The sequence below is a fragment of the Adiantum capillus-veneris genome, chromosome 14, assembly GCF_014529385.1.
Source record: "Adiantum capillus-veneris isolate H3 chromosome 14, ASM1452938v2, whole genome shotgun sequence".
NCBI lineage: Eukaryota > Viridiplantae > Streptophyta > Polypodiopsida > Polypodiales > Pteridaceae > Adiantum > Adiantum capillus-veneris.
Window position 1 is genome coordinate 160,179,921 of NC_140944.1, and position 15,166 is coordinate 160,195,086.

A 15,166-nucleotide genomic window follows, 5' to 3' on the forward strand; every position below is an offset into this window, starting at 1 on the left:
CCGCATGATTTGGTGTTGTATACCTTGGTGGTCTTTTATCCAGGAAGTGGAAATGCTGGTGGTATAACCTGGCTAGCTCTTCCACTTGCTTGTGAATTAAATCAGCAAAGGTGGTTGCGGCGGTTCTTTTGGTGAAAGTACCTGCCATTTTCTTGTCCCTTCCCCTCATCATCATTCCTTTTGTGGGTAGTCTGAGTGCTTCTGCCACTATTTCTTTGGTTATTACCACTTCGAATTTATTTCCTTGCGGGTCAGAAATTTGGGCAGCTCCATCCTCTTTAATAGTGGATAAAAGCTCGTAAGCTTTCTGGAAATCCACTCCGCACGGCTCTTGTTCATAAAAGTCTCTGAGTCCTAGCCTACGGTTGGCTTCTTTGGTCTCAGGCGTCGCGGAGACATCATATACTTCTTTTGGTAGGAGTTGCAACTCTACCTGATGTCCCTCCTCACTCTTAAATTTGTCGGTGAACACTATGGTGTGATGCTCTTCTAGCTGTTCCTTTGAAATATATGCTGCTTTGGTGGCTGGTAGGAGTTGCAACTCTACCTGATGTCCCTCCTCACTCTTAAATCTGTCGGTGAACACTGTGGTGTGATGCTCTTCTAGCTGTTCCTTTGAAAGATATGCTGCTTTGGTGGCTATGACTGAGTCTGGATCCAGTTGGTATTCGGGAAGCTCCTACAACTTTTCTTTTTGGTTGAGCTTTTTCTTGGCTCTCTCTACTGCTTGCATGGCTCCTGTTTAGTGAATAGAGTATCAAAGTTAGCAGATTTGTTGGATTTTTTCTTTGAAATGTCCTTGAGTTTGAAATGCTGACAATTTTGGTCCAGTTTGCTTCAAATCAATTTTTGAACAAGCATAGATGCATAAAAGCATGCAAGGAACAAAATTGTAAAGTCCAAACAAAATTTTGCAACCAAAGTAAATAATCGCGATTATTTACAGCTGAGTAATTTTTTCAACGTTTTGCAAGCTTGACATCACAGACTTGAAATATACACCAAATACATGCTCTAAGTGAAATATGGGCTCATTTGGATGCATAGGTGAAAATGGTACCAGATTTTGGCTTTAGGTCTTTGAAACAATAGACATAATGAAAATTTGAGATTTTGAGCTCCAAATTGGTTCAAAATTGGCTAGTGGGCTTAACACATCATATACTTTGGATGTATAATGGCAAAATATCAAAATTCTCCCATTTGGCTAGAAAGTAAATAATCGCGATTATTAACATTTTTACCAAAATCAACAATTTTTGGTACAAATTGATTCTAAGCCTTGTATAGACCCTGTGTATGAGATATAAGGTGATTTGGATCAAGAAATGTTGTCCATAACCCAAAAATTGGCTTGAAAAGACTTCTTTGCATTTTCTCGCAACTTTCCAAGTTATAGGTGCTCATTTTGGCTCATACTTGATTTTTGGCATGTAATAGGTGTGTACACATGGTAGGTGAGGTGATGTGACAATTTTCAAGAAAAAATATTGCAAAAGTAAATGATTGCAATTACTTACAACAATGATAGATTAGATTTTTGCAAAACTTACAAATTTTGACCTAAACACATTCTGTACACCAAAAACAAGTCCTAAATTGAATCACTTTGTGCTTTATCGACTCTGAAATCACTGTTTTTTGTGACTACACTGCCTGTTGAGTTGGTCAGTCAACTTTGAGGCTTTGGACTTGTCCGCAATATAGTCGTTGTCAGGAGTTTTTTGGAGCAAGGGATTGCGCATATGTACATACCCATGCATGGTGCATCAAATAAAGTATTGCCCATTTTCCAGAGCCAGGTGGTTACGTGGGGCCCACATGTGTACAGGTAGGACAGGGTGTACATAGTGCATCGATTCTCACTATTACCAGTACGAGTGTGTTTTTTCTACAATAATGAGGAGTTGGTAGCGCGTAAAACTTCTCAAGGAAGCTATCCGCGGGTCGACGAAATGAGGTAAGCAAGTGCGTCAGATGGCATCTAGTGGCGTCAGGAGGTCGAACGGGGCCAATACTTGCACGTGGATAAGTACAGACACGACGTGGGTGTTTTTTTGGGATACTTATGCAGAAAGGTCATCATGAGGACCACTTTTTGGGGCCACTTCATGTGGTGGCGAGACGCATTATTGGAAAAAAGCTAAGTGCCAAGTGTGCGGATGATGCAAAAAGGTGACAACTATACACTGCGAGGTCAGTTTTGGCCTGTTCGGGGTCCGTTTGAGGTCATCTAAAAGGCCAAGGGTGCCCAAGTAATAAATCTAAGTGTGGGAACTGAAAAAACTAAGAGAAGACCAGAAAAAACGTGGAGAAGAGAGGAGGAACAGCCGCAGGTGTGTTTTTGCTCATTTTGGAGCCTGTTTTGGCCGTAAACTGCTCATTCGAGAACGGATTTGAGCACTTTGACATTGTAGAATGGGGTTTTGGGCCGTTCCGGACGCGATGGCGCTGTCCATTTTGACAAATTTCTCACTCTTTTTCTGCTGTTTTTTTGTGTAATCTTCTCCGGTGAGTGAAGCTTATGCTCCAATTTGTGATTGTATCTGATATCTTTTACCCATATTGTGTGAGCTGTTTGCCCATTTGGTGTTGGCCCAAGCTCTATTGTATCTAAACATAAAAAGTTCTCCTCTTTTGAGCTGCATTTTTTGGGTGTGTGTGTGTGTGTCTCTGTGTGGAGTGGGCAAGTGGACAGTCTCTCTCCTCTCACTCCATCAGTGTGTTCCCCGTCTCGGCTAGGAGGGTTGTGTAAGCCGAGTGGTGCCCCATAGTTTGTGTGTGTATCTTTCCAAGAGTGTGTGTCGGGTCGTTATAGAGGCGTTCTGTGTGTTTCCATCCCGCTCACATTCTTTTGGCGCCCCCATGGAGGATCTTCTTCGAGTACCTTCTGCTTCGAGCTTCGAGATTCGGGATTACAGGTTGCAGGGTGTAGATTACAGGTTACAGATTACATGTTACAGGGACAGATACAGGTACAGGTGATTTACACAGATACAAGTAGCTGGAGTACAGTGATATACTAGTAGTGATGTCACTTGCAGTTGTTGTGGGTATGCATCACTTGGCGCCTGTTTGAGCACATTGTCTACTGGATAGTACGTTACTTGTGGAAACTGCCATTGTACGACTTTGTGGAGCCACATTTGGTTTTATTTGGTAGTCCCAGCCATTTCTGAGACTTGGTCTGGAAGATAGTCATTTCTGAGACTTGACTATACGCGATTTGCATTAGCCTTCGTGTGAGGGTCTATAGCGTGAGGTTTTATTGAGCTGGGGGATTCTCAAATGTGGAGATCCTCTCGGTGATACAGGTAGCTGGAGCACCCTTTTTGTGACCTCGCCATAGGCTATGTATTAGTGATTCCTATTTGATGCTCGGGTTCTATTGTTGGCAGTTTATGCATACATATACAGTCTATATTTTGGGTTCTTACTGCTCTACTTATGGGGAAACTCTGTCAAAATTTTTTCAAGTTATGATGGCTGGTTTTTTGGTCTTTTGAGCCATTTATGCTATTATGCTGCTAAAATTTTGGCAAATCAGAGGAGTGTGCTTTCTTGGGAGCTTCATGGTTGGCTTTGATGGATGATCAAAATGGCCCTCAATTCACTCCTTTTCATTTAACTCAGAGAATCCAGATAAATGTTCATGTGTCTAGGAAGATTTTTTTCCAGCAGCGCATAGTCTTTATGTTCGGGCCAAGAAGATTAAGAGAGATACTGGAATGTCCTTTGCCTGTTGTAATTCCGATGATCAACTATGAAAACTCATTTGATGTGCATGTGTTTTTCCTTATCTAAAGTTGAGCTCCATTGAAGTTTCTGGGAATTGAGTCAATCAAAAGTTTTGGGTTCTTGCGCGTGTGTTCGAAGGGGTTCTCAAAGCATTATAACTTGGGTAACCATGGCTTTCTCTTATCTGGAGTTTCATGGAAGAAGTGATGAAGATGTGGAAGACTTTTTGGAAAAGATGGAGGTTGCCTGCATTAGCAACCAGATTCATGATCCGGCGCAGATGTTACGTCTTCTCCAAATCTGTTTAAATAGTGATGCACGAGTTTGGTCTAAAGCATTTGAAGAGGAGTTGCATGTGGCTGATCCACCCGTAAGGTTGAGTTGGGACAATCTACGACATGGGTTGGAAGTGGAGTTTGTGATGATAGAAGATCCTGACAAAGTGTGGCAAGAAGTACAGGCTTTGGTGCAAAAGGAAGGTGAGCCAGTAGATGCGTACATACGTAGGTTTTCATTGGCATGGAAGAGGATGTGCAAGGCCTTAGCGCCACAGGTACCCCCGCCTGACATGATGAAGAAGGATAGGTTCTTGGCTGGTCTTTGGGAGAATATACGTTGGAGAGTGAAGCTAAAGAAGCCTGGGATATGAAGATGCATTGGAGGTAGCAAGGAGCAAAGAGTGGAAGTTAAGAAAAATGAGCCAGTTAGGGGTGGAGTCTTTGCCCATGAGGTCTGAATTTCAGCCTATGGATTCTTCACAAGGTCGCATGCCAGGGGTTTCTGTTACTCCTCAGGTTATGCCAGTAGTGGTCACTACAACAATGCAAGATGATGGGCTAAGGCAAGACATGAGGCAAGTGGTAGATTTGATGAATAATCCCAGCCTAAACATGCTAGGTCAAGTGGGCAATAATCGAGGTCGAGGGAGGTTTGCAAATCAGCCAGGAGGTGAGGAAAGACCCAGGAATGGTGGTGGACAAAGCAATGGTAGGTTCTGGAGACAGACGCCCACATGTTATAATTGCGGAGAGTTGGGCCACATCAGCCCTCAATGTGATAAGCCACCAAGGATGGGGGGAGACATGTATCCATTGCCAAGACAAGTGCTAACTAGGTCCAATGATTATGGCATCGAAATTAAGGGAGATGAAGGAACTAGTGGATTAACCCAGGAGGAAAAGGGAAAGACAAAAGTGCTAAGTGTAGTCACCTTGGAGAAGGCATCAAAGCTAGAGGATACATTAGTGATGCCTATTGGGAAGAGGACTACAGAGGAAAAGGAAGGAAGAAGTGCCCCAGGTCCTAGTAAGAAGAAGGGAAAGAGTCATGAAGGTGAGGATGTCAAGTCCAAGAGGAAAAGGAGAGCTCGTCGAAAGTTTCATGTTTCAGATTTTCCACTAGGGGATGGGAAACTAAGCTATGACTTGAAGGAGGATCTGACAAGCAGGAAGGCAAATGTTACTTTTGGGCAGCTTATAGAGATGGTGCCTAAACTAAAGCGACAATGGAAGAGGATGGTTAACCCAATGGAGAAAGAGCCAGAGAGAGGTTCAGTGAAGGTGTTGGCAATGGATGAGCTACTAGACATTTGTCCAATCGTAGATGTGTGGCACAAAAGAAAAAATTTGGGACAAGGTTATGTGGATGGTGGAGCCCAAATATGCGTCATAACACACTCATGTGTTGAGAAGATGGGTCTTACAGTGAGTGGGGTGTCAGGATTCCGAATCAGATTGGGAAACCATCAGAAAGTAAAATGTTTGGGTGTTGTAAAGAGCTTAGAAGTGGAAGCATATGATGCAAATGCAGTGGTTGATTTTCATGTGATGCCAGCAGGGTTGGGAGCATATCCTATTATGCTGGGTAGGCCATGGTTACGTGTAGTGGAAGCTATTCAAGATTGGCAACGTGGTACTATTAGCCTCTATGGAAAGACAAGTGCCAAAAAGCTTTATAATATGGACACAAGGAAGCGATTAGAGGAGCTTTATGAAGATGATGATGAGTCTAGTGATGAAGACTCTTCCACGGTGACAGACGAGGAAAGTGATAGCACTACCAGCAGTGATGAGGATGCTGATGTTGCATTTCTTTTGATGGACAAAGGAATCCAGGAGTCTGGTATAGTCGCATTTGCAAATGAGGTTGAAGATGAAAGTGAAGGGCCTTATGAAGTGATTGAAGGGCTGATGCAAACCAAGGTTGAATGGTCAAAAAAGGAAGAATTGATGACACAAATGATTAGTGGAGACCTCTCAGCTATGGAAAAGGAGATATATTTGCACATGCTAGCTAGTTTTCTTGAATTGTTCATTACTTCATATGAAGAGATCAGAGGGTTCAAGGGCGAAGAGATGCATATAGAGCTGAAAGAAGGTGCTAAGCCAGTATAGCAAAGGCTAAGAAGGATGGGTCAAGAGCAAATGGAAGCCTTGCGGGTAAAGGTGGACAAGTTATTGAAGGCAGGGTTCATAGTTCCAGTAGAGACCACAGAATGGGTGAGTCCAGTAGTAGTCAGTCCAAAGAAGGATGGGAAGTGGAGGATTTGTGTAGATTTTAAGCCCTTAAATGTAGCCACTAAGAAGAACCCATATCCTCTTCCATTGATCAGGCCTTGGATTCAGTGGCAGGTTATGAGAGGTACACTGTGTGTGATGGTTTTTCAGGATATTTTCAATTGAAGATTTCTCTTAAAGACCGCACAAAGACAACTTTTATTACGCCATGGGGCTGCTATTGCTACATAGTATTTCCGTTTGGGTTGTCAAATGGACCATCTTTCTATCAAGAGAGAGCAAATTGGGTATTGGAACCTTTCATTGGTAGTTGTGTTAAAGCCTTTATGGATGACTTCTGTGTATACAGCAGTAGGGTTGAGCACCATGAGAAGCTGCAAATGGTATTGGCTTGATATGATGAATGTGGAGGGCAACTAAATCCAAAGAAATGTTATCTAGCACAGCCAAGGGTGAAGTTATTGAGGCTGATCCATATCAAAAAATGGCATTGAGGCTGATCCATATAAGGTTAAGTCTATTATTCTTCTTCCATCACCTACGAGTACGAAGCAATTGGCAACCTTTATACAAAAAGTGAAGTACATGGCACAGTTTATTCCATTGTCTTCTCAGCTTCTTTATCCATTACAACAAGTGGAAAAGCATGATCCATTGCAATGGGATGACAAGTGTGAAGAAGTGTTTCAAGAGGTGAAAGAGGTGTTAGGGGGGTTGTCAGCCATGCAGGCTCCTGATTGGGAGAAAGTTTTTAATGTGAATCCATCAGTAGGGGATGATGCCATTGGAGCCATGCTATTGCAAAAGGGGAAGGGCAGCCATCATATGAGGCTGGTGTATTGTGCAAGCCGAGTGAAAGTTCTCGGAAGTAGAGCTAGTGATGGCCAGTGTAATATATGCTTGTCGACGATTTCATCATTACTTGCTACCACGACCTTTTGTTTTCTTGATGAGTTATGCCTTTTTGCCTCAGTTAATTAATGGCACTAACATGTCAAATGTGGTGAAGAAATGGGTAATTGAGCTGCAAGAGTTTGAGTTCTCTTTCCTAGTGGAAGACAGTACAAGGGCTACTCTAGCTGATTTGTTTACCTACAAGGAGAATCCCCTTCTTGTTAAGGAAGAGGTGGTGAGAAAGGTAGTTGAAGAAGTGCCATAGATCAGCAATGCACATGTTTTGTTCTTTGATCGCTCATATAGAAAGAGCCATGATGCCGCTTCAGGGGGTATAGCACTTTATGATCCAGAGGGGAAGCTAGTATGCAAGAGAGGGTTCAAGTTGGATACGCACAGTAACAATGAGGCTGAATATGCTACTTTGGAAGCCAGATTACACATTTTTTTGAAGAATGGGATTAGAAGGTTGAGCATAAAAGGTGATGCCTTGTTAGTTGTGAAGCAAGTGCTAGGTGTGTGGAAGAGAAAGAACACCTCATTGAAGGAAATGTGCTTCAGAATTAAAGGCGTGTTAAAAAATTTTGAGGCATGGAGCATCAGACACATTGAACGGGCTCTGAATGGAGAGGCACATGAAGCAGCTCAGGGCATGATTGGAGAGCTATTTGTGTTGAGGACCACTTTACCTCTTTAACATGGCCGGGAAAGTTTGGCTCAAGAAGAGGAGTTTTTGCTAATAGGAATCATTCCAAAGGAGATTCAGAAGTCTAAGAAGTATGGTTTTGTGCGTAGAGCATACAAGTACAAATTGATTCGTGTTGTCTTGTACATGAAAGGGGCTGATCTTGTGTTGAGACGTGTACCTTGGCAGGAGGAGCTGTATAGAGTGTTGGAAGAGAATCATGAAGGCACATGTGGCAGACATTTTGCTCTAAAGATCACCTTGCATAAGATCTTGCAAGAGGGGTATATATGGCCTAGTTTGCATAAGGATGTTCACCATTGGTGTAGGCCTTGCAATAGGTGTCAAGCATTTGGGAAGAGAGTGTTGAAGCCAGAGCTACGAAAAACCATTATGGCCTTTGATGTGTTTGAAAAGTGGGGGATTGATGCAATAGGCCCATTACCTATCACAAGCAGGGGCAAAAGCTATATTTTGACTGCAGTGGACTATCTCTCTAGATGGGCAGAGGCTATAGCAGTAAAACAGATCACTGCAAAGGATGTGGCAAAATTTGTGTATGATGAAATATGTTGCAAGTTTGGGGTGCCATTGGAGCTACTTTCAGATAAGGGGCTAGGATTTAGAGCTAAACTGCTAGACTTTTTATGTGCAAAGATGAAGATTAGGCATCAGCATACCACTCCTTATTACCCGCAGTGTAATGGCTTGAATGAAAGATTCAATGGTGAGTTGGTACAAATCCTTTCAAAAGTGACAGAGCACCAAGGAAAGAATTGGGATTTGGAATTGCCTAGTGCATTATGGGCTTACCGTACTTCGGTGAAGACAGGTACAGGGTTTACTCCATTTCATCTGGTATATGGAAAGGAAGCACTATTGCCTGTAAAAGTAGAGTTGCCTGCAGTAAAGATGTTAGAGAAGTTGCTTGGGCCGCCTAGTGATGCATTCAAAGAGAGGATCTTACAGTTACAAGAGGTTCAACTGGATAGGATGAGTGCATTAGAACATTATGGGCAGATGCAGGATAAGGCTTTGGCAAAGATAAATGAAAAGGTCAAAAGTAAGGGTATCAAGAAGCATGACTTGGTTTTGCGCTACAACAGTAAGCTAGACAACACCTTCCAAAAGAAGTTTCAAATTAAGTGGGAAGGCCCTTTTAAGGTGGTCGAGTGTTTTCCGAATGCTACATCTCAGTTGGCTAACCTGGATGGGGTTCTACATAAGTCAAGGGTAAATTGATTGCGTCTTAAGTTATATCATGCCAGGTTAATGATGGTGGAGCAAGATGAGTTGTCTGTGGAGCAAGTAATGTCTGTGAAGGATGAGGAGACTTGTGACGCTGCGAGTCTCATATCGCTTTATGCTGTTGCTGATCATGAATGATCTAGCAGGCTAGGGGATGGGCAAATTATGTCAGAAGTTTTTTGGAGCAAGGGATTGCACATATGTACATACCCATGCATGGTGCATCAAATAAAGTATTGCCCAGTGGGGCCCACATGTGTACAGGTAGGACAGGGTGTACATAGTGCATTGATTTTCACTATTACCAGTACCAGTGTGTTTTTTCTACAATAATGAGGAGTTGGTAGCACGTAAAACTTCTCGAGGAAGCTATCTGCGGGCCGACGACATGAGGTAAGCAGGTGCGTCAGATGGCATCTAGTGGCGTCAGGAGGTCGAACGGAGTCAATACTTGCACGTGGATAAGTACAGACACGACGTGGGTGTTTTTTTGTGATACTTATGCAGAAAGGTCATCATGAGGACCACCTTTTGGGGCCACTTCACGTGGTGGCGAGACACATTATTTAAAAAAAGCTAAGTGCCAAGTGTGCGGATGATGCAAAAAGGTGACAACTATACACTGCGAGGTCAGTTTTTGGCCTGTTCGGGGTCCCTTTGAGGTCATCTAAAAGGCCAAGGGTGCCCAAGTAATAAATCTAAGTGTGGGAACTGAAAAAACTGAGAGAAGACCAGAAAAAACGTGGAGAAGAGAGGAGGAACAGCCGCAGGTGTGTTTTTGCTCATTTTGGAGCCTGTTTTGGCCGTAAACTGCTCATTCGAGAACGGATTTGAGCACTTTGACATTGTAGAATGGGATTTTGGGCCGTTCGGGACGCGATGGCACTGTCCATTTTGCCAAATTCCTCAATCTTTTTCTGCTATTTTTCTGTGTAATCTTCTCCGGTGAGTGAAGCTTATGCTTCAATTTGTGATTGTATCTGATATCTTTTACCCATATTCTGTGAGCTGTTTGCCCATTTGGTGTTGGCCCAAGCTCTATTGTATCTAAACATCAGAAATTCTCCTCTTTTGAGCTGCATTTTTTGGGTGTGTGTGTGTGTGTGTCTCTGTGTGGAGTGGGCAAGTGGACAGTCTCTCTCCTCTCACTCCATCAGTGTGTTCCCTGTCTCGGCCAGGAGGGTTGTGTAAGCCGAGTGGTGCCCCATAGTTTGTGTGTGTATCTTTCCAAGAGTGTGTGTCGGGTTGTTATAGAGGCATTCTGTGTGTTTCCATCCCGCTCACATCGTGATGCAACTCATCCAATTCTGTCTGATTTGGAGTCAGTTTGACCTCGTATGTCGAATTTGACGCTTTATAGCCTTCGAGCCATTTTCTACTTTTTGAGGGCTTTGCTTGATTGATTTCACTAAACCAATCTTATACATTGTATATGAATTTCATAGGCAAGCTATCTGTGGAGTCGGATCGAAATTCTCGCATTTGCCAAAAACCTAGCTTTTCTACTGGGGATCCCCTTGACCCCTGCCGAATGGTCAACGGAGGATATAGAAAGGTTCTATTTTAGGACATGCTGCACTTCAAATCCCATCTGATTTTGTCGAGCTGACAGCCCGCTATGGTCAGTTTTTGGTCGTAGATCTTCGTGCACTGCTCAGTTTCTAGGGTTTTTTCTAGGGGTTTAGACTAGATACTGGCCGTACAAAATGGATCGCGGACGAGTAAATAACTTACTCCTCATGTCTCGTGTGAGACGGCGCTTAAAATGGGAAATTGTAGACACCGAAAAAGACGCGCAAAAGAGGTCAAAAAGTTCTCTCTGCAAAGGCCACAAGTGGAAATGAGGTGGTTTTTGCTTACCTTGGATATCTATACCCGGACTTCCCGAACCAATTTTCCCCAAATTCCCCCGTTAGTCCCACTAGGCCGTGAAATCTATGTTAGACTCAAAAATTTCCCGGATCGGATTCGTGTAGCTCATTCTGCAAGAATTTTGCAAAAGTAGGTCTGGCCGCCTAATATAGGCTTCCCGCTTCCATCTTCCAATTTCATTGAAATTTTTTGTGCTTGTCCACCTTGTCTTCTTGAGCCCCATCGTGTCTTCCATTTTTCCATCTGAGCTTCTTTGCTATTTATTATTAATTTTTGATCTGTTTATTTGAAAAAATCAAAGAAAATAACAAAGTGCTCTAAAAAAGTAAAGTGAAAATCCAATAAGAAAATCCATTGAAAAACACACCTTTATTGGTTTTTGTTAGATTTTTCTATTTTTAAGTCTCCTTATCAATAAAAATGATAAAAAATACCCAAAAAGGACTATTTTTTATGATTTTTTGATGGTATATATAGTATTTACACTCATCGGGAAGATTTTATCAATGAATTTTCCCTTGATGATGAATTATAAGTGCATTATTAGGTAATTTTGCAAAAAATCACACGTTAACATCGAATTGTTTCCTCCCTCTTCAAACATTGCCCTTCATTACTTAGTACCCTTCCACCCCTCTTAGATGGTGTACTCCGGGACGACTGTCTGCATGGTTTGAACAATCGTGTGTATGCATAACCGTGGTTGGCTCTACCATGCTTTGAAGATCAATGAAATTCAAACCACTATACTGTGCATGAGTTGGGTGTTGAGTCATTAACTCAAGGGTTTATGATGTAGAGATTTGCTGATGATGTCTTCCAAAGAGCAAATCGTATAGCTTGTGTGCTTTCTATTTGATTGTACCATCAGGATGCTTCAGCATGATGATTGCTTGAGCTGTTGGCAGCACGTTTATCTATTGTCGAGCTTTTTCTCGCCATTGGTAGCTTGGTTTTCTTGGTGTTGTATGGTGTGGTGGAGTCTTTTGAGACTTAACACTCCATTGTTTGATTGGTTTTACGGTTTGTGGAGAAGATAAGTGCTCCTTTTTCTTCCAAACACATTTCATGTTAGGTTCCATGCTCAAAGATGTTGGTCTTTTTTTTTTTACCCTTGGAACCTTCTTTTGTTTTGTCGGTGATATTTTAGGCACCCAGATTTGAATCGGCTTATCCTTAAGCTGTGCTTTTGGTACCCAAATTTTCATGACTCCTTGCATGCTACTTGTAGCATTTTCTTGTCAAGAGGATGGAGAAGATTGATTACGTAGTGTTTTGGTCTGCTGATTGCTTCCTTTCCATTCCTCCTTGCTTGATGCAATTGGAACAATGAGTTGCCTGCCTTTAGGTGATAGCTTGAGCTGATTTGTATCCCAATCTGGTACTACTTTATATGTCCGCATCCTTGGAATTCCAAGAATAATTGTCTCATTCATGTGTTCATCTGGTAAACATACGAAGTGATGAGGACATGAACATCCATGTACTATCATGTTTAAGTTGACTACTTCGAATGTTGGTGTTGCGTTCTTGTTGCATCCTTTGATTGTCGCTATTCCTGCTTTCAATGCTTGACTTGTTGCCATCTTGTACATGGAGTAACTGACTGTATTTACTCTAGCTCCTGTGTCGACCAAAGCACTGGTGCTATGATTGTTGAGCTGTACTTTGATGTGCAGGTCCATTCTGTCTAACCAGTCAACATCTGTTGAAACTGCATCTTTAGGTAATTCCCATTGTCGATCATTTATTTCCAGAGTGTTGATAAGAATCGGTATCTGCTGATTCTTGAGAGCAGCTTTTCGTTTGAGTACCCAAAGCCAAGCGTCCTCTTGGGCTTCATCAATTACCTGCTATTGTTTAATCCTTCTTTGCTTGGCTGCATGCATTTTTTCTAGCGATTCATTGGTTAGCGGAAAATTGTATTTCTTTAAATGACATCCACTAATCCAATTAGACATTGGTTCACCATCTAGGGTGGACAATTTTACTGCTCCACTTGGAGATACATCTTCAACGATAAACGGTCCGTTTTTCTTTTTCTTAAACTTGGGAATGTGTTGCTTAAGGGAATAGACTAAAAACTAAGTCCCCTTTCTTGAAGATTTGTGTGATTATGTGGGAATCAAAAAACTATTTTTGTTTCCGTTTTGTGCATAGATGTGAGCTACAACAGTTAGTCTTTGCTCATCTAGCTTTTCCAAATCTTCAAGTCTTTCTGACAATTTATGTCCAATCCCTGTTTACTGTTGTTGGTCTAGGCCAATTAGCAGTGACATGAATTTTTTCAATATCAGTAGCTATGCCATTTTTAGACACTATGTGTCCAAGAATTTTTCCTTGTCTCCCCATGAATGTGCACTTTTCAGGATTTAAGCAAATCCTATAAAGTCTACATTTTTTGAATACTTTTTTGAGGTGTTCAAAATGATTAGCTTGGATTGATGAATGTACACATATATCATTCATATATACTTCTAAAAATTTCCTGAGATATTCTTTAAAATCATGGCTCATCAATGTGGCACGTACGCAAGTGACGATCCTTTGACCACATAGAGTTAAAGGAAAAGCACTACAAAACCTAAAAACATATTAATTTATCAAATACATATTAAAGATAATTTCAAGAAATAGCGTAACAATATAGTTTAGGTATATGAGTACTCTACCTTTGGTATGCAACCTCGTGCATACCAAAGGTAGAGTACTCTACCTTTGGTATATGAGTACTCTACCATTATTTGTAGGTGATGTCTTCTCCGCGCGCTTTTGCCTCGATCATTCTCTCATGAATCCACTCTGCACTAATGATATCTGCTGATAGCCGTTTTTTGGCTTTCCATAATTTCCATAGTAAGCTACCTCACCCTACCAAATTCACGCAAACACTATGGCTATTTTTACCATTTCACTGTAAATAGGCGTGTGTGAGTTAGGGGGCTTTTCCCATATCTTCTTAAAACCCTCAGCTAGCTAGTCAATGGGCTAGTTGAGCCAAAAAAAAAACAAATCAAAAAAAAATTTATGGCCCATTTGTGTGTAAATATTTCATTGTATATATGGCCTAAATATAGGGATATTTTATAATTATTTTCGTATTTTATTTAAATATTTCCACTTAGGTGTGTGTTTTATTAAACCTGTGTATGCTTTCTTTCACCCTCTTACACCATAAGTATATTTTTTTCCAATATGTACATACTCTAACCTCATATTTTTCCTTTATACAAATCACTCCCACATTTTCACCCTCACCCTCATGAAAACAAAAAATTGATTTCTACTCATTGGTCACGTTTATTATATTATTTACTTGCATACCTTTTTCTCTTTCACCCAAAATAATACAAAGAGGGACCATATCATATGATTCCAATATCTTTCCATATCCATAATTCCTCCATATTTTTATTATTATTTTTACTCATTATTCTAACACCATGTGCTCATTGAGCTAAAATCCATGAATAGTCCATACACTAGTCCCACCATGTATATATTTCTTTATTCACCAATAATCCTCCTCCATGCATGTGTAAAGGGCAACTTGGATGCTTTGTATTATGATATGACAAAGGAGGGGCTCACTCTTGGATGCATTGTACAAATTCAACAAAGGAGGGGGCCACTAAAAGACTTTTGCAAGCATAAAAACAGGCTTTTTGGTGAGAATTTTGCCACCCATCTCCACTCTGAATTTGGAGCAGTGGTCAAAAGAGAAAATGTAGCCCACGCTCTGAATAATCACCTCAAATTTGTTCATGATTTTTGGAGCTACTAGCGGTGAGCTATGATTTTTTGAGTGGACCCTAGTCTGCCCACTTTTCTCACAAGTAGCCCTTAGTCTTCTCTCACCCTTCCACACACCTACTCACTCTTACACACTCCTCCCTCTCCTTCCCACTTCCAAACCTGCAACTCCCATGTCCTAATTCACCCTCTTCACCATTTCCACTTCTCTCACACCTCCATAACCTTCATCCTCCATTTCTACACCCCTAGGTGCTCCCCTTTCTCTCTACATATGTCCATATTACCATACTCTCTTCAGCTTTGTAAAGAACTTCAAAAAATCAGCAAAAAATCCAAGGTTAACCTCTGCAAATGAAGGCTTTTATCATGAATTTCCAAGGTTTGAGGATAACATAGCTTCATCGACACGCGCTACTTCGTCATGCTGGCCGCTTCTTCTTCCGGTGCTGTAAAGAGG